The following is a 19,791-nucleotide window of genomic DNA, read 5'->3' as shown; positions in this document are numbered from 1 at the left end:
CTTCCCATTAAAGTCTCCTATGTTTTGTGTTGATGCGGCGGATGGCAGAACCCATTTAGAATAGGCAGGTTTGCGGGGTTTGGGCTGCCCCTCTCCCTACCTATAACAGATTCACCTGAAACTGAGAACTAGGCAAATCCATATTCAGTCAGAATTCATAAATATGATGTCAGCTTTATGGTGTCATTTCTGGGCTAGGAATTGGATACAGGGCCACACCTTCAGGATCCACTAACAAGGTGTCCACAATTTCAGATGTAAGTTGTATTAGTAGCTCTGATAAAAGCCAATTTTGAGTATCACTAGTTCCAAACAGTCTTTTCCTGTGTCAGACTCATAGATCATCAGAAGAGTAACTAAGTTTCTTGATCTAACACAGAGATGTGTCCTGCTGGTATAGTTCAGGATTGGGGAAATTTAATTCCTGTTCTTCTTATACTTTCTATACCTCACCCTACTTTATATCTCTCCATACCATTCATCACAAACTGACATACTATGTATTTTAATTCTTTCTGTATTTGCTGTCTAATTCTAATACAATAAAAACTCGATGCAGGCAGGGATTTTTGTTTATATGTCTACTTTGGGTATCCCCTTGTTATTGAACAGTGCTGATTTATATAGGCTCTCAGCAATAATTTAATATTAATAATTACATTAATACTAACAACAAAGAATAAATATTAAGTATCAACATCACATAATATTTGGTAAATGAGTGAATAAATGAATAAGTGAATAAACTCACTGAGACTTAACTGCTTGTTCTTTTATATCCTGTTTCATACTTTTAAGTATAATTAGTTGCATCATACTGAATTTAAAAAGAATCATGTGATAGCTCTTCTTTGGTAGTTCTAAGATCATCCAAAGTGAAACTATTTTTGTTTCATTGTAATTATCAGTACAGTGCCTGCTAGAGTTTTCATAAATGTTTAATGAGTGAGTGAATGAATACAGTCTTAACTACTGATACTACTAGTTATTCTTATTAGCAAGATACAATGGTTTTATTTAAGTGAACAAATTATTGGAGAAATAATGATTTACTTAGAATGAATAAGATACTACTACTACTAATACATTTCTGACTTACTATTTTCCTATCCAACCTGCCTTATTCTGTAATATTGTCATAAAATGGGAGCTGGGCAATAAATCACATTTAAGTAATTATAAAGGAAAATTCCATATATGCCAGTAAAAATATGGAATTGCTAAGAATTGTACTAGAATATTTGCTACTTATTTTAGCATTTTATGTTGATACCTTGATATGAGAATGAGATTACCATGGCTTAATCCTCTAAAATTTTTTTTTTAAAGATTTATTTATTTATACAAGCATTAGGTACAGTCAGAAGCATGGGAGGGTGAGAGAATTCACCAGAGCCAGAGTGGGAAGCAGAGCAGGCAGAAGGACCGAGGTATACTGCTGAGGGGAGCAGCGGGCAGCAGGAGAGGTCTGCACGTCATGTGGGACCCTCCTCCGGTGGCAGGGGAGCAGCCAGGGATTGAACCGGCGCTGCAGAGGCTGCGGGCAGCTTCACAACCCAGCGCTCAACCGCTGCGCCACTGGGGAGGCCCTAATCCTCTAAAATTTAGTTTAGCAATGAGTTGTGTGTACAATTACTTATAATAACTACAATAATTGCTTGATTAAAGTACAAGATATGTTGCCTTTTATTTCCTTTTTCATTTTATGTTGAATTTATTATCTGTCTTCCCCACAATAAACATTGGTCTTGGTGACACTTTATTCTTGATATTTACCAAGATTAACGGAATTCAATTATGCATTCTTGAATCCACACAAATAATATGCAAAGATAGGTTTTGAAGAAATGACTATAGCATGTAATCATTTGTTGAGTAACTACGAATATCAGGCATTATTGCGCATGTTGTCTCTATGTATTCTTGAATTCATACAAACAACATGTGTTCAAACATATATTTAGAAAGAAAGATAATGATAATACATCATTTATTGAGTTGTTACCTGATGTCACATATTCTCTCTCTGGAGTGCAGACTTTTCACCTCTTTTAGATAATCATAACATGTAAAAAAAAAAAGTTATAGAAATCCAGTATCTGGTTTGGTGACAGTAACTGTATCATAATATTAAAGCAAATCTTTTGAGAACAAAATCCTGAAAGAGTTAATAACTTAAACCAGCCAAATGAAAAGCACACAAAAGCAGATGAAAACTAAGGTGATTGGCTGAGAATGGATTGAAGAATTCACTCCATTTGCTGTAAAGAAACTTAGAGGGGCCTACCCTGGTGGCGCAGCGGTTGAGCGCTGGGCTGCGAAACTGCCGGCAGCCTCTGCAGTGCGGGTTTGCTCTCCGGCCACACCAGCAAGGGTCCCACTTGGCAGGCAGACCTCTACTGCCATGCCTGCTGCTCCCCTCAGCAGTATTTTGTCGGTCTGCCTGTTCTGTTCTCCACTCTGGCTCTGGTGAATTCTCTCAACCTCCCGCATTTCTGACTGTACCCAGTAATTGAATAAATAAATAAATAAATCTTTAAAAAAAAAAAAAAAGAAACTTAGAGGCTGATCCCAACTACAAGACTGTGTAACTATATAAACTTGCAAAAGTCTTATACTTAATATGTGTCATGAGAACATCTGGTATAAGTTAAAGGTAGACAATAATAGTACCTTCTTAAAAACCTTTTAAAGGAATAAATGACATAAAACATTAAATGAGATGACAAATGAGAAAATACAGTGCCTGATACTTAATGGAAGTATTAAGTTCTAGTTATTTTCATCTCTGTTATATGAAAGTTAATAGTTAAAGTAATTAAAAGTAATCAACTCTCTTATTGATGTACAGGGTCTTTAATTCATAACAGAAAACTTCAGGCAGGAATGTGTGAGGAAAGAGTTTAAAAAGGAGAAAAGAACACAAGATATAGGATGTAAGCAGAATGATTCTGAAAACAGAATAATGTTAGAAAAACAATAGGGGAAGAAAGCTTTTAGAAGAAATGAGTTATCAATGGAGTTGGTTGTCACAGAGTTGTAAAAGAGAGTTAAGGATCAAATTTTGAGATTGGAGGCCAGTGTGGAATCTAATAGGATAAATTCTAAGAGAATAGGAATCAGGTAGAGAACAGTTCTTGGTGTGTCCTAAAAGGAATGAGAGGTGAAAACTAAGAGCAAATTCTGAGAGTTTGGCAGAGGAAGGGGTTATGTATTTTTCTTTGTTTATAAAAAATATTAATAAGAGATGAAGAGTCCCATGTAGAAGCAGAGGTTGATAGTGTAGGTCAATGTATGTAGCAAGAGATTGGCTGAAATATGACTTTTTGCCCTGTATATTTTCCATGCATGCCCTAGACCATCTCCCCACAAATTTAAACCAGTCCAGAGACTTATTGTTTCCCTACCGATAGACATTTGCAGGCCGAAAATTAAAAGCTGCTTAAAGTTCCTCCCATGACCTATACATACCTGAGCAGTTAAAACTTATTCAGTGCTCCTAATGGATGAGAGAGAGAGACAGAGAGAGGAGAGAGGAAGAGAGAGAAACAAGAGAGAGCATTTAATACTACTTATTTTGGAAAGAAGTTGGAAGGCTGGAATCCTGACATGAAAGAGTACTGCTGTGTGGTGTTCAGTGTCAGCAGTACCCTGAACAGGTGAAAACCTCAGAAAGGATGGCTGTATGGTCCACATAAGAAAACAGGACCTTGATCACAGAAACCTATGGTTAAGTTCTGCTGTCCGCAGGAAGGGAAGCAAGCCCTGAATTGAAGGAACCATGCTGACTGTGGTAGTGGCGTCATGGTGGGAGCCATTGAAATCTATGCATCCTGGGTATTTAATACTTTGGTGTGAGAAGCTGGTTTGAAGCACATCTTTTTTTTTTTAAGATTTATTTATTTATTTAAAGATTTATTTATTTATTTATTTATACAAGTACTGGGTACAGTCAGAAGCACAGGAAGGTGAGAGGATTCACCAGAGCCAGAGCAGGGAACAGAACAGGCAGACCAACGAAATACACTGCTGAGGGGAGCAGAGGGCGGCAGGAGAGGTCTGCGCGCCATGTGGGACCCTCACCCAGTGGCCGGGGATTGAACCGACATTGCAGAGGTTGCGGGCAGCTTCATAGCCCAGAGCGCTCAAACGCTGCGCCACCAGGGGAGGCCCTAAAGATTTATTTATTTATGCATATAAGAACTGGGGTACAGGCCGGAGGTTTGGGGGGATAAGAGGATTCACCAGAGACAGAGTGGGGAACAGAACAGGGAGATTGACTGAAATACACTGCTGAGGGGAGCAGCGGGCGAGTCAGGCTCTGCACCATATGTGTAGCTCCTTGGCCAGCTGGCCAGGAACCGAATTCATGTTGCAGTAGCTGTGGATAGCCTTATAGGTTGTGTCTTAAGCCCTTGTCCCACCAGGAGGCCCTGAAGCACATCTTAATGGGAGAGCTCCATAGGAATAATTTTTGATTTTAAATTACCAATGCAGTGACAGATTTCGATTTAGATGGATTTGTTAAAATTTAAGAAGTTGAATATTTCTTGCATACTACATACCGCCTGCAACTTCATTCCTGTTTAACATAGACACAATGTTTTAGGACTAAGAAAGCCTATGGGTCATAATTTACACAGGCAGGTACAGGGGATACATTTTGGAGGGCACTTGTTTATAAGCCTGACTTGTTTGTGCTGAAAATCTAGTCAGATGAGATGAGATCTTTTCCACTGAGGTAAACCAAGGCTTCACAGAAATTGTGCCATTTTTGAAATAAACTAATGAATAGTCTTAGTTCCCAATAAAAAAAAATATTATCTAGGTCCCTCTATTTGGTGGAAGGCCTAGTCATTATACTGGGCTTCATGTACTCATAATGTTAGGGGGAAAGGATGTCCTGAGTTAATTCTATACAGGCTTTGTGGACTCCACCCCCACTCTAGACCAAAACCATCCAGACACTGGGAAAGACAAATCCCATCACCACCGAAGGGAAGGTTGCTGGGACCTGAGGGTTGAGTTAAGCAGCCAGGTTTCGTATAAAAACCAGACACGTGGGCCTTGGGATCTCTCTTGCTCAGGCCTCTTGGTTCACAGGTCCTGGCTGGAGGCCAGCTCTCAGGGTGCCATTTGGGATTCCAGACCGCAGGAACGAGTAGGATGCATTTAAAACTTTATCTCCCTCTTTTTCTCCCTGAGTTGTCCATTTCCTCACTTCCTCTTCCCTTGTGAATAAATCTTTTATTAACCTTTTGTGTGTGCCTGCAGTGGAGTATTAAGTCCTTTTTAAGTGTGCGCTTGAGGACCCACAGTCAGGCAACCAGTTCTAAATCGAGGCTACCCTGTAACAATAATACCTGTCTATGGCTAAAGGATGTTTCCAGTCAGTGATTTTATTATTATTGTTATTTTTTAAAATTCTAATACATTTATTTCTGTGATTCCTAATAAAACACTTTCAAACATTCTGTACATTTGAAGTAACTCAAAACTGCATTACAGTCTATAAATATCATTGTTGCCACGAGGTGCCAAGATGGTTCTGTACAAAGATGTACAATATGCACATGACATATTAAGTGAAGCTGGGCAAAGCAGTCTAGAACATTAGTTCATGCCAACGCTTAGGAAACATTTCAAACACATAAGACTAAAGCTTGAAACTGCCTGGTGTTTTTTTGTCACATAGTTTGACTGGTCTGCTCAGTCAGCACGATGCCGCTCAATGGATACATCATAGGGCTGCTCTCCTAACCTCTTCAGGGAGCCATTTTGCCAAAAGGCTGGGGACCCCTCTGGGAGTTTGTTCCTGAAACAGGCGCTTGTCTTGCGTAATCTGCCTGGCGCTTGTCTTGCGTAATCCGCCTGGCGCGGGCCGCCACTTCCGGGCATGTCTTGATGACGTCAGCAAGGGATGGCCTGAAAAGCGGCCTACGAGCCTGCCCTGGCTCCAGCTGTTAGGAGATGTAAACCCCCCACCCGTCCGTTTTCATCAGGCAGCAGTGGTTTGCCATGAGCATAAGCAGGAAAATAGATGACAGAGAAGGTAAGGTCTCGGAGGAAACATGCTTTGGCGCCCTCATACAGACCAAAACGGCCCAGGTCCCGAAGCACTAACCCTGGGCCCTGTGGTAATTACTCCAGCCCCCTGAAGGCGAATCTCCGGTGGCTTAGAAAAGATGACCTGAGAGCCTCCAGCACCACTTCAAGCAAGGACTTAGGCAAAAAAAAAAAAAAAAAGTGGAATGGAGTCATATCTTTTGGTAAATTTGTCCCGGCCAAAGTCATTAACAGCTTAATGGCCTTTTCCTGAGCAACGGCTCTCAGGTGTGGTGTCACACCCGGGTGGAGTCCACGGTAGCCCTCATAATTCACGATTTCATTAAAACAGTCAAAACTGTTTTAGTACATCGGCTCCCCACAACAGAGCTGGTATCACGCTGGTTTTGCACACAAGTCTTCACCAGATGTATGGGATATACTTCAGTGGCTCCCTCAGCTCCAGCAACCAACCCAGGGTGAACCTGTAAGATGACTCAGCAATCTGGAGCCAGACAGGCCTGCCTAAACCGTGAGATTTCTGGCTCTGCAGGAATCTGTCTTCTGCCAAATTGTAAGGTAAGACCTCCTCAGCCAACGGGGCTGTTTTCTAAATATCTGCCAGTTAAATGCCACTATAGCATATTTAAATCTGCAAGCTAGTATAGGGTATCAATTTCTAGTGGGATGACTTGTTCAAAGCATATGACACTCAGGGCAAATTCCTCCTTTGTCACTTCAGCATCGTTTCTTGTGCCAGTTAGAGTGCTGTATATCTTTTTTTTTTTTTTTTTTTTTTTAAGATTTATTTATACAAGAACCGGGGTACAGGACAGATGTGCGGGAGGGTGAGAGGATTCACTGGAGACAGTGTGGGGAACAGAACAGGCAGAATGAGCGAAATACACTGCTGAGGGGAGCAGCGGGCGAGACAGGAGAGGTCTGCGGCTCCATGTGGGTTGCTCCGCAGCGGGTGGGGATCCAAGAGGCACTGCAGAGGCTGCAGACAGCTTCACAGCGCTGCACTCAACCGCCTGAGCCACCAGGGAGGCCCTACAGTGCTGTATATCTTAATGAGTTAAAGACCTTGAAGTAGGAGAAGCTAACCTGGTGTGAGATACTTCCTCCACCTACTTTAATTAAGTTCTCCTCCAGGACGGGAGTAAGCATGTTAGACCTAACGGTAACCACGATGTCCCTGAACTTAAGAAATCATGCCACTTTTGCTTTTGTCTTTCGGTGCAAAAGCTTGCTTTGCAATTCTAATTGTAACTCCTGGGGAAATGATGAAGTCTGTGTACTTAAGATGCTTCTTATGCTTCTATTATGCCCAACATGTAGTCCAATAAATTCACGGTCCCAGTTAAAAGGAATATGATGATGAGTAATAAATAACCCATCCAAAATTTCCTTGACATTTTCAAATGTCACTTCTCCATTTCTACTCTTGTCAAACAGTTGAAAAGCCACTGTAAACATGAAATATTGAGCACATAATTCAAATGCCAAACTCTTAATAGGAGCTCAACCCATCCTTGGTTTGATTGGCCACTCCTGCCAAGAGCCATACAATGTTCTGATTGCTATTTGGATCATTATACAGTCCAAGATAGTGTTAGAAAAGTCTCCTGGGGTCCTGTGGTGTGCGCCATCTACTTTAGTACTGGTATACTGCAGGAATATGTTTCTTAACACATGAGGATTGCCTTTCTTGGCTGACTGCACCTTGACTCCCATGATGTGTTTGGAAGCCAAGGAAGAGCAAGAGCAGTCATTGTTTTAGCAGTCATCGTAAAGACAATAAACTTGGAAAGTCTCTTCAAAAATGTATTTTTAAAGTATTTTTATGGGTTGACTGACTTTAGAGAACTGTCATGTCCAATGTTATTTTACAAAGTAATTATTAAAAAATAATGGATTTCCAGGTATCTCTTCATATTATGCTAAAAATCCATTCTAAGCAATGTCTTCTATTTTATATGTTTTGGGTATTAATCTTTATCTTGTTTATGATTTGGTAGTCTCAATTTTGAGTTTTTAATTCACTTTCTAAATACTGTGTTTTGATTCACAATTGTTTTAAAATTTTGGTGAAGTTTAGTATATCTATTATTTTGTTGCCTGTGTTTTTGGTGTCATATCCATGAAATCATTGCCATGTCCAATGTCATGAAGATTCTCCCTTATGTTTTGTTCTGAGAATGTCATTATTAACTCTTACATTTAGTTCTCTGATACCTTTTGTTTAAATAATTTGGTTTTGCATTTTTTTTTAAAGATTTATTTATTTATTTATACAAGCACTGGATACAGTCAGAAGCGTGGGAGGGTGAGAGAATTCACCAGAGCCAGAGCGGGGAATAGAACAGGCAGACGGACGAAATACACTGCTGAGGGGAGCAGCGGGCGCGGCAGGAGAGGTCTGCGCGCCATGTGGGACCCTCGCTGGTGGCCCGGGATCGAACCGGCACTGCAGCAGCTGCGCTCAGCTTGCAGCCCAGCTCTCAACTTCTGCGCCACCAGTGGAGGCCCTGGTTTTACATATTGTGTGAAGTTACATCCCAAGTCCTTCTTTTGCAGATACCCAGTTTTCCTTCTTTTGCAGATAGATAACCAGTTTTCCCAGCATCACTTATTAACAAGATTTTCCTTTCTCTATTAAGTGGTCTTGACAAGGTTTCAGAAATCATTTGACGAAATAGGCACAAGTTCTGGAATCTCTATTCTATTCCATGCATTTATATGACTTCCTTATGCCAGTACCTCACTGTTTGATTTATAGAAAGTTTCAAAGTATGGAAGTAGAATCCTCCAACTTTGTTCTTTTTTAAAGGAAAAAAGAACTTTTTCTCTTATTTATATTTGTTCTTCTATTTCTGCAACAACAAAAAAGGCATTGTCATTTTGATAGGGATGGCATTGAACCTGTATGGCACTTTGGGTAGTATTGACCTCAGCAGCCTTTTTGATTCATGAAAACAGTTTATGTTTCCATTTATATATGCCTTTTAAAATCATTTTGTAAATGTTTTATAAGTTTCTTCATGCTTTACTCTGTTTCTTTGCATTTTATTCTTTTGTAGTTTTGTAAATGGTATTGTTTTCTTCATTTCATTTATGAATACTTGATATTAATATATATAAAACACTCAATTTTTTAAGTGTTGTGTTTGTATCCTGCCACTTTACTGAAATTGTTTATTAGCCCTAAGAGGTTTTTTGTACATTCCTTAGATTTTCTATACATAAGATCATGTCTCCATCCATAGAATATTTCATATATTCTGTTCTAATTTGCATGCCACTTTTCCCCTTTATTTCTTTAATTGCTTTGGCTACTCTCTTGGATGGAAAGGGTGAAAATGGGCATCTTTGCCTTGTACGTATTCTTAGGGGATAAGCTTTTAGTTCTTCACCATTGAGAATGAGGTTAAGTGTGGGTTTTTCATAGGCAATTGATCACATTAAAGAATTCTATCCTATTTCATTGGTTTTTTTAAATCATGAAATTGTGTCAGACTTTATCAAATTCTTTTATTATATGGTTTGCCCCATTATTCCATTGATGCGATGTATTCACGTTAATAGATTTTGTGTCTTTGCATTCTAGGGATGTCTCATTTAGTCAAGGTTTATCATCCTTTTAAAATTCTACCAGGGCCTCCCCGGTGGCGCAGCGGTTGAGCGCTGGGTTGCGAAGCTAACCGGCCTCTGCAGCGCCGGTTCGATCCCCGGCTGCTCCCCGGCCACTGGAGGAGGGTCCCACATGGCGCGCAGACCTCTCCTGCCGCCCGCTGCTCCCCTCAGCAGTGTACTTCAGTCCTTCTGCCTGCTCTGCTCCCCGCTCTGGCTCTGGTGAATTCTCTCACCCTCCCGCGCTTCTGACTGTACCCAGTGCATGTATAAACAAAACAAACAAACAAACAAATAAATAAATAACATGCCTCTATAAAAAAAAAAAAATAAAAAAAAATAAAATTCTACCAAATTCAATTTGCTAGTTTTTTGTTGGGAACTTTGGCATCAACAGTCATGTGGGATATTGGTCTTAATTCCTCTCATTTTTGGCTTTGGCATCAGAATATTATCAACCCATTGAGAAGGAGTTAGTGTTTTACCTTTATGGTTTTTTAGATGAATTTGACAAGGATTTGTTTTAATTCTCCTAGTATTTGATAAAATTCACACATAAAATCATCTTGTCTGTGCTTTCTTTGTTTCCAGGTTTTTGATTACTGATTTAATCTCCTTACCAGGAATAGAATTATTTAGATTTTCTATTTATTCATAATTCATTCTTGGTAGGTAGTTTCTTTTTAGGAAGTAATCCATATGATCTATTTTTTTTTAAGATTTATTTATTTATGCATATAAGAACTGAAGTACAGGCCAAACGTGTGTGGAGGCGGGTGGTGGTGAGAGGATTCACCAGAGACAGAGTGGGGAACAGAATAGGCAAATTGACTGAAATACACTGCTGAGGGGAGCAGCGGGCAAGACAGGAGAGGTCTGCTGAGCCATGTGGGTAGCTCCCTGGCCAGCTGGCCGGGGATCGAACTGATGCTGCAGAGGCTGCAGATAGCTTCACAGTGCTGTGCGTATCCCCTTGTGCCACCTGGGAGACCCATGTCTATCTATTTTGTGTACACACAATAGTTAATATTGTTCTAATAATCTTTTACTTTTTCAGTCAGTAGCGTTGTCCCCAGTTTCATTTCTGAATTTGGTTAAGTGGGAACTTCTCTCCCTCCATTAATCATCCAGCTAAATGTTTATCAAGTTTGTTCATCTATTTTTTTTTAAATTTATTTATTTTTATACAAGAGCTGGGGTATAGGCCAAAGGTGCGAGAGGACGAGAGGATTCACCAGAGACAGAGCAGGGAGCAGAACAGACAGACGACAGAAATATACTGCTGAGGGGAGCAGTGGGCACGACAGTGGGGAGTCTACCACACCATGTGGGATTCTCACTGGCCGGCCAGGATTGAACCTGCACTGCCGAGGCTATAGACAGCTTCGCAGTGCTGCGCTCAATCCGCTGCGCCACCGGGGAGGCCCAAGTTTGTTCATCTATTTAACAAAAGTGAAAATCTCCAAATTTATGATATAGTTGTCTCTCTTTTGAATTCTGTCACTGTTTTCTTCATGTGTTTCAGAGCTCTGGAAAATGCTACATATTTGTGTATAGCTGTTATATCTTATGAATTAATAAGTCCTCTTCTTAATATATAATGTCTCTTTTGTCACAGCAGGTTTTGACTAACGTCTGTTTTATCAGATATGAATATAGAATCTCAGTCTTTTCAGTCTGCTGTTAAAAAAATTATAGATTGTGTGACATATGAAAAAAACAAACATTTCTTTCTCACAGTTCCAGAGGTTAGAAGTATGAATCAGGATGCTAGCTAGCATGGTCTGATTCTGGTGATTGGTCTTTTCTGGATTTTTGACTGTGAACTCTTCATTGTATTTATACATAATGGAAAAGATTAAGGAGCTCTGTGGTGTCTCATTTATAACAAAATTAATTCCATTCATGAGGGCTACACATCTCCTATGTAAGTCACCACACAACACCCATATTCCTTTACCATAGAACATTTCCCATTCCCCATTACCCACCCACCCCCTGAATACACAGATCAATGGTATAAAATTGAGGGCCCAAAAATTATTCTGCCAAGGCCTGACATGTCTGCACCCCTTTAGAGTTCCTCAGTTCTGTCCCTTAGACTGTCTCACTAGTGTAGATATCTTCTCATTAACTATATATCTTATTTTAAAAGGATTTCAATGTTATTTCTACATGCTTTTGTGAAAACCAATTAGCTAACAATTTATATATAAAAAGCAAATAGAAACTAACAATAGAGGTTTTAAAACTCATTGCATAATGTTGTATGTGCTTCCAAAATAATTCTTAAATAGTAATTTAATTATTTCCTCTAATACTCATTTGTATACAATGTTTTGTTAGATTACTGCAAATTAATTTATAGTGAGTAGCAAGAAGAGCACATTATATTTCTGCAAATGTTAACATTACATATAATCATTTAACATTAATATTTTCATTTTCTAATTAAATTCACATATTTTTCCAAATTCTTTAATATTTTTCATGTATTTATTTTTATTTTCTGTCTTTAATGTAAGCATATTATTTATTAAGAAAAAGTGAATTGATGAACAAATGCAGTGCATCTGGTCTTTTCTAATTTGTCACTTGATTCCTACACCCTGTGTTACTATTCCTATTAATATTATAAAAGAATTATGTAAAACTTACATTAAATAAAACAATCTCTGACCAACAATGAAGAAAAGTAATGTTTTAAGTCCTATAAAGCGAAGTAAATGTACTTAGTGTATAAAATGATTTTATGTGAGGTTCATTTATATATAACGTAGGCATATGGCTTATAAAATATATTTGTAGATTGTTAAAAATTGCATGTATATTATGCATTATATTATGAAATATAAAGCACTTAGTTATTCATAATTGAGTATGCCTTATTGAAATTCAGTATGGCTCATTATACTGATACACTAACCTATCTAGGAAAATTTCCATTGTTACTTAAACTTAATTTCTTTATAATTAACTTAATTTCTTTATAATTAATTTTTAAAAATCCATTCCAGATTTGAGGTGTGCAGCAATCTGAGGTCTGGCAATTTAAATAGAATCCACTGCAGCTTCTAAATTCTAGAAGCATCAATCAGGTCTTTGGTGGAGTTTTTCTGAAGATCAAACTTCCCTGACTCTTGGTCCCCTTTAGTTTCTCTAAGTGATCACGCCCTTTTCTTTCTCCCCATTTCCTTCTTTCACACATGAATTTTAAGACCCAGTTCAAAGAGGTGGGAGGCTAGTTTCTTCTCTCAGTGAAGTTTACAAATAAAATTGACATTTATATAAAAGAGGAAGTTTTTGATAGCAGGGTTCACACCTACCCCTACTTGGCTTTTTTTTTTTTTTTTTTTAAACAAAAGAGAGTCTTTAAATCTAAGGTCCTTCAACGTTTACTGCTAGGAGTCTAGCAGAGGTCTCCGAGTTCTGCCAAATGCCTGTCTATGTGAAACTCACTTGATAACCAGTGTACAACTCACTGCTTGCCCTAGGTAAAGTCTAAATGACCTATCCAGTTGTCCCAGAAGTCAGCTTGCCACTTATCTGGGCCTGGGAACCAATGAAGCGCCCCAAGTGCACCCAGCCTCCTGCAGGTCTTTAGGCAGCTATTCCTCATCTGAGGTTCCCCCCATTTCCTAAACCTGTCAACCTGACTGCCAGTAGGTATAGGGCACCAAATAAATTTCAGGTGAGGTTATTTGTTGTTCCTGCAGCTTTAAATTGAATTAACATTGCCTAAGTCATCTTACTGAGTCCTCTTCAGTGTCTTCTGCCATCGTCCATCAGGCCCCCTCTACATCTGCCCTGCCCTTTACCTTCCCCCCCTACCCATCTGGTAGCCTCAATTCTACATTCAGAATTTCAGGGTTTGTATTGGTTTGGATAATGTCAGGGGATAGGGAAAAATAACCCATTCCTCTGGATTCTTCTTGGACTGGTAGAGTATCCAAAACAGCATCAGATGGATTAGTAAGAAGAAATCAAGTTAATAATATACTCAGGTGGGAGTAAAATTGATTATTCAGGTCCCACTTTTATTCTGGGAGAATGGGGTTTAAATCCTAAACCAATGGATGAGGTAAGGAGGACCAAAGCCTGAAATGTGCACTGATACCCACAGAGGCAGTAACCATCTTGGGACCATCAGGTGGGGAACACAGAAGGAAACCTATATGTTAAGCACATCTGACTAGAAAGGTGTCAGGAGCCAGCTGACATCATTCAGATGTGGAATGACATTGATGCTTTCTCTACAGGCTGGTTTAGGCCACTGTTGCAGGTTTTCTGTTATTTACAGAGAACATGATTCAAAATGACTGTCAGGGCTCAGGGGAAAATTGGAGTATTCAAAACAATATCAAATAGCAAGAAGAAGTCAAGTTAATAAAATGCATGGGGGAGGCACAATGTATTCAGGTGTCAATTTTAGTTGGGCATATGGGATTTACTTCTAAAACCAAAGGATGAAGTAAGGGGTCCCTGGGCACTGAGAGGGGGAGAGAGAGATTTCACATAACAAGAAGGGGATGACTTCATCTTCAGTCTGAAAAGGAATGGAAATACCAAAACAAAATACAAACAAGGAAAGAGGCTTCTGCCTTAATTAGTCTTTACGGTAACCTATAGAAGGTAGAATTGTGCCTCTTGCACCATTAACACATTAATTACCCTAAAAGACCTAAGCAAACTTCTAATTTTCCCTTGCTGTGATTCTTTGTTGAGTATGAATCACGGAGATACCACCCATTCCACTCATAGCACCAAGGAGATATGACCGATTATCCCCCATTCTACCTAAAAGGCTCCAGACAGATAAAAGCAAGACTCTGAAAACCTCAGCTTTTCCTCAAGCTTCCCTTATACAAACCCCACCCCAAGCCCAAAAGGAGAGATAGTTTGTCTAGTGCATGAGCCTACCATCTCCCAGATTTTCTGAAAATAACTAGCTCTCCAAACCCTTGCTCTTGAACTTTATATTTACGAGTGGCATGGACACTCAGCATCAGAAAGATGTGTTTGTTAGATAGACAAGACATGTTTACTGATAAATTTACATTTCTATATGTGGATGATAATGGCCAAACAACTTCTAGGTCATTGTTCTAGGTCATTAAAGGGAGCAGTGATCCTCTTTGATTAGGGGTAAAGGCAAAGGTTTTAGGACCAGTGATCACTTCTTAGATTAGGGGTAGTAGGACAGAGGGATTAGGGGAAAGGCAAGAATTTATTTTAAGACTCTAGGGCATTCCTTGTTTTCAGGTTAAAATAATCTGCATGCCATAACAGGGCATCTGGAGGAGACTTTGAATTTTGGGTGATTTAAATTGAGAAACTTCAATACAATACATACATACACATATGCACACACATCCTGAAATTTTTATATGACAAATAAATTGAGCTTACATTTATCAGTTTTTCATGAAAGGCTTAGGCATACTTGAGATGTACTTGAATTAGTTGATTTAAAGCTTGAGGTATTAGATGGGTACTTATACAAGGTGGCTTCCACAGATTGTATTTGTGCCACTTAGAAACCAGGCATACTGCAAGAAGCAGTGAGTATAGACTCTGGGACCAATAGCCCAGTTTCCAGGACTTTGTGGAAGAGACAGTGAGGGACATAAGTAAGGGCAGGGACTAGTGAGCTGCTTTTTGTATCTGGGACTGCATATTTGTGCTCTCTAAGCTGTAAATTTCATGGGTACTGTCCTTGATTGTCTGTGTTGGAATCTCAAATTCATGGAGATTTGTTCCAGGTAACAGACAACCTGGAAAACCGTCTTTGAATTCCCTTGCTCAGGACTTCTGCTTGTACCACCCTCTAGTCTCCTTTGCTTCTAATAGGGTGAGACAATGGTTATAAGAAAACTTTTTTAAATATATGAGACTCAGGCCGCCGGGGCAGACTGACGGCACAGGGAAGCGCCTCCAAACGCGCCATATTTAAGACAGGGAGCTCTGCCTCCGGACCTCACCAGAGCTGTGTGGAACTGAGAAAGGGCCGACCCCACAGTCACAGGTGAGCTGAAAGCCCACACAAGCCAGGCCCTGTAACTGGCTGCCAGTTGGAGCCCAGAGGGGGATCCAGCCACCACCAGGGCAGTCTGAGGAAGCAGGGATGTGCCTCCCAGAGGAACCATCCTTAAGACTGGGAGCTTTAAGTCCAGACCTCACCAAAACTGTGGAACTGAGAAAGGGCTATCCCCACAGTCAGAGGTGAGCCAAAAAGGGTGCACATGCCAGGCCCCATGTCTGGCCTTGAGTTGGAACCCAGAAGGGGATCCAGCGATTAGATGCCAAGGGTTGATACAGCCACTGCCAGGGCAGTCTGAGGGACCTCATGACCCACCTCTGGTATTAAATAAATACAGAGGGAGTGGATTTCCAGGGACAGTGCCCATCAACATATCCTTAGTACCACTGCCCTACTGGAATTCTGGGTAACAGAATTGGACTTGATTGGGCCACCGGTTTCTGACATCCCAGAGGGAGCATACCAAAGAGATGTCAGCCAGTATCAGCGACACAGTATCCCAACAAACAGGACAAATTAGAAAACAAGCAGTAGGGAGAAGAAAAACTACAAGCAACCAAGCAAGTCCTCAGGGAAAAGACACACCACAAAAAGAAAATCACCCCCCAAATTGCAACAACAATGACTTGGAAGAACTTCTGAGCCTTCCAGATAGAGAATTTAAAATTGCGATGTTAAAAAACTGACAGAAGTCATAAAGGAAAACAATGATAAGGGAAAAATAATCAATGATCAGAAGAATGAAATTGAGTCCCTAAAGAGGGAAGTGAAAGAAATGCAGGAGATGAAAGGATTAATGGAGGAGCTAAAGAACTCTGGGAAAAGCAGTGAAAGCAAAATAGATGAAATGGAAGAACAAATACGTACTCTAGAAGACACAGAAATAAAGATATGAGACTCTGCTTTTTATATTTCACCACTGTGATCTTTCTACTAGTTTTTTACATTGGTGCAAATTGTGATTTATTCTCTGATTTATCAACGCAGACAACCCCACTCAACCCATAATACTTAGTGCTTATATATTTCTCCCATCGCTTCATTGAGGTTTGGGGGAAGGAGGAGAGGTGGAAGGAGGAGTTTCTATCCCTGATAGAAACTTCACGTGAACATAGATCTTAGCTTTGTTCTTTGTTCTCTCCGCTCTCCATGTGCCTCAGGTAGGCACAGTTCTACAGTCAGGTTTCTCGGGTTTGTATTGTCTTGACTTTATTTGATCCTTTGTTACTCTATGTACCACATACAGGTGACATCATGTGTTATTTGTCATTTTGACTTATTTTGCTTAGCATAGTCCCCTCCAGTTTTATCCATGTTGTCACAAATGGATAGATCTATCTATCTATCTTTCTATCTGTCTATATCTGACTACTATTCTATTATGTGTGTATACCAGTTTTCTGATCTTCTAGCTCCTTGTTTGCATATAGGGAGTCAGGTGGTTTTTGGATATTAATTTTGTATCTTGCTACTTTCCTGAACTGATTCATTGTTTAAATTAATTTTTAGGGGAGTTTTTTATGGTTTTCTGTATATATTATCATGTAAAGAATGATATCATCCATAAATAATGATAGCTTTACTTCTTTCCTAATTTGGGTACCTTTTATAGACTTCTCCTACCTAATTTCTCTGGCTAGGACTGCCAACCCTGTGTTGAATAGTAGTATTGAAAGTGGACAACCTTGTATTGTACCATATCTCAGTAGAAAAAGCTTTTTGTTTTTCACCATTGAGACTTATGTCAGCTGTGGGTTTGTCATATACAAGTATTGTCCCCTTTATTTCCATCTTGCTGGTAGTCCAATTTATCATCTTCCCTCCCCACAATAACATTGATTTTGGTAACACTTTATTCTTGTTATTTATATCTAGTATATATTTTTAGTATACATGAATAATAGGTATTCAAGGTAAGTTTCAAAATAATGATAATAAAAACATGTACTAATTTGTTAAATGATTAACAGATGATAGTCATTATATATATTCATGTTGTCTTGAACACATACATAGTTTGTATATAAAGGTATATTTGATAGAACATAGTGATAACACATAATTTGTTGAGTGATTACCTAATGTCACACATTATTCTAAGTGCTTCTACACATTATATGCCACTTAATCCTTCAGGCAATCATCATGTAGTACTGTGTTTATCCCTATTTTATACATGATGGAGTTCAGACATTCAGAGATTATGAAACTAGTCCAAGACTAAAGAGCTAGTAAAGGGGAGAGGTCTAATAAGAATTAATCTGTCCTGGTACCAAACTCTTAATCTGTTTTAGATAACCATACTATCTCAAAAAAAAAATTATGGAACTTAAGAATCTAGTTTGGCAACAGCGGTAAATAATGTAATATCAAAGCAAATCTAAATAGAATGAAACCTGAAATTAAGAGGAAATATTACTTTGGATCTCCCACACACATATGCACACACAAAAGAAAAGCATATAAAAGAAAAGAAAACTAAGTTGATTGTTTGAGAATGGGTTTAGAAATTCACTCTATTTGTTGTAAAAATTTAGAAGTTGATGCCAGCTCCACTGTAAGCTCCACCTGCTTACAGTGAAAGCAGGTTCTTGAATAACTTTTCAAGAGAGGGTCACTAAATATACCTCAGATCTCACCTATACATGATTTAGAAGATAATCAGTTGAAACTTTGGAACTGGAATTGATCTTGGAATTGGTTAAGAATTTTGGACTATTGGTATGGAGTGAATGTATTTTGCGTGTGAGTGTAACAGGGAACCTCCCCCTTTCCTGGGGACCTGTTACATGAGGACATGAATTTTGGGAGTCTAAAAGGTGGGATGTTGCAGACTCAGTTGTGTTTCCCTCAGTTGTGTTTCGTCCAGTAGGTCCTTATATAATATCGCTGGTAGACTGTAAATTTACTTTAATCAAAGTGACTTACAGTGAAAGCAGGTTCTTGAATAACTTCTCAACATCTGTCAGGATTGTTTCTTTTCTAATCAATGTTATAACAAAATGACTTTGAAGAAAATAACATTAGTCAAGGACCTGCTATACCTTAGGACATGACAATATTTGGAGATAAGCCTTGTAGGAAGTAATTATGGTTAAAATAATTTATTATAGGCCTCAATATAGGTGAGGCCCAATTGAATATGACTATTTTCCTAATAAGAAGAGGAAGAAAAGCTCAGAATGTCAATGTATAGAGGGAAGGTCATAGGAGTATATGTCAAGAAGGCATCTGTCTGCAAAGGGAAGAGGCCTCAGGAGAGACCAATCCTGCTAGCACTTTTATCTTGTACTCCTAGCATCCCAAATTATAAGAAAACATGCTTCTGTTTTTTTAAACCACCCAGTCTGTGTACTATTATTATTGCAGCCCTAACAGAGTAATACATGCAGGTTGGTAAAACAGAGTAGGGAATTTTGAGTCAGCCTGTTCAGTAAAAACTTAGGTTATACATGTGCAGGTGTGGGCTTACCTACTGTTAGGGGAATCTGTGCCTTTAGTTTATAGGCACACCAAAAGGCATTTCAGGTTCTTAAAGCATAACAGCAACAATATAACCCCCCTCCAAAAAAACTCCCACCTTTTTAAAAAGAAAAACCAAATGTGCCATGACACATCTGACAACTGCTAGAACTGGGATCCCTACCTATATCTACAGATTCCAAAGGCCCCTTTCTTCTGTTTTATTGTATCCCGTGGATCAAGCTCTAGCTGAAATCTGCATGGTGAAGACTAAAATAATAGATAAACATAATGTTTATATAATCGTTAGTTATATAACAGTGAACCTGAGTGAAGCTGTATATATACTGCCTCAGTCTCCTCTCTGGACCCTTTTCTCTTGCCTGCTTAAACTCTCTAGGTTGTAAGTACTGGAACTGATTTTCCCATGTCTGCTGCATATAACTGTCCATGTGACACAGTTCTGGTTAGTATGACACCTGTGGAGGTTTCTGGTAAAACTTTTGCTTTTCTGATCCAAACACTAAGCCTCTTCTGTCTCTGAGGCCCACAGATAGAACAAACTGTTTTGAGACCATCAGGTGGTAGACACAGGAGGAAGCCTCCTTATG

General features: G+C 39.2%; 1 protein-coding gene and 2 pseudogenes across 9 annotated transcripts in view; 1 reads left to right on the top strand and 2 right to left on the bottom strand.

Moving 5' to 3' along the window:
* Positions 1-19,791, top strand: part of CD274 (CD274 molecule) — a 214,385-nt gene that overhangs the window by 15,600 nt on the left and 178,994 nt on the right. For 6 of the 9 annotated variants that reach the window (XR_005121922.2, XR_008549727.1, XR_005121923.2 and 3 more), the window contains exon 1: positions 5,905-6,624. The exons of 2 other annotated variants lie outside the window; for them this stretch is intronic. The gene's annotated coding sequence lies outside the window, so the exon portion shown is untranslated. Of the gene's footprint in view, positions 1-5,904; positions 6,625-19,791 lie in introns of those variants that run through there. One more of the 9 variants, XM_054689627.1, reaches the window with a different exon arrangement.
* LOC119231342 (electrogenic aspartate/glutamate antiporter SLC25A12, mitochondrial-like) lies at positions 5,938-6,827 on the bottom strand (annotated as a pseudogene).
* LOC129144640 (electrogenic aspartate/glutamate antiporter SLC25A12, mitochondrial-like) overlaps positions 7,099-19,791 on the bottom strand; it is a 37,236-nt pseudogene continuing 24,543 nt past the window's right edge.

Source organism: Talpa occidentalis, unplaced genomic scaffold (assembly GCF_014898055.3).
Source record: "Talpa occidentalis isolate TD23 unplaced genomic scaffold, MPIMG_talOcc4v2.1 talOcc4.7, whole genome shotgun sequence".
NCBI lineage: Eukaryota > Metazoa > Chordata > Mammalia > Eulipotyphla > Talpidae > Talpa > Talpa occidentalis.
The sequence above is the reverse complement of the archived record's forward strand: the minus strand, read 5'-3'. Positions and strand labels throughout refer to the sequence as shown.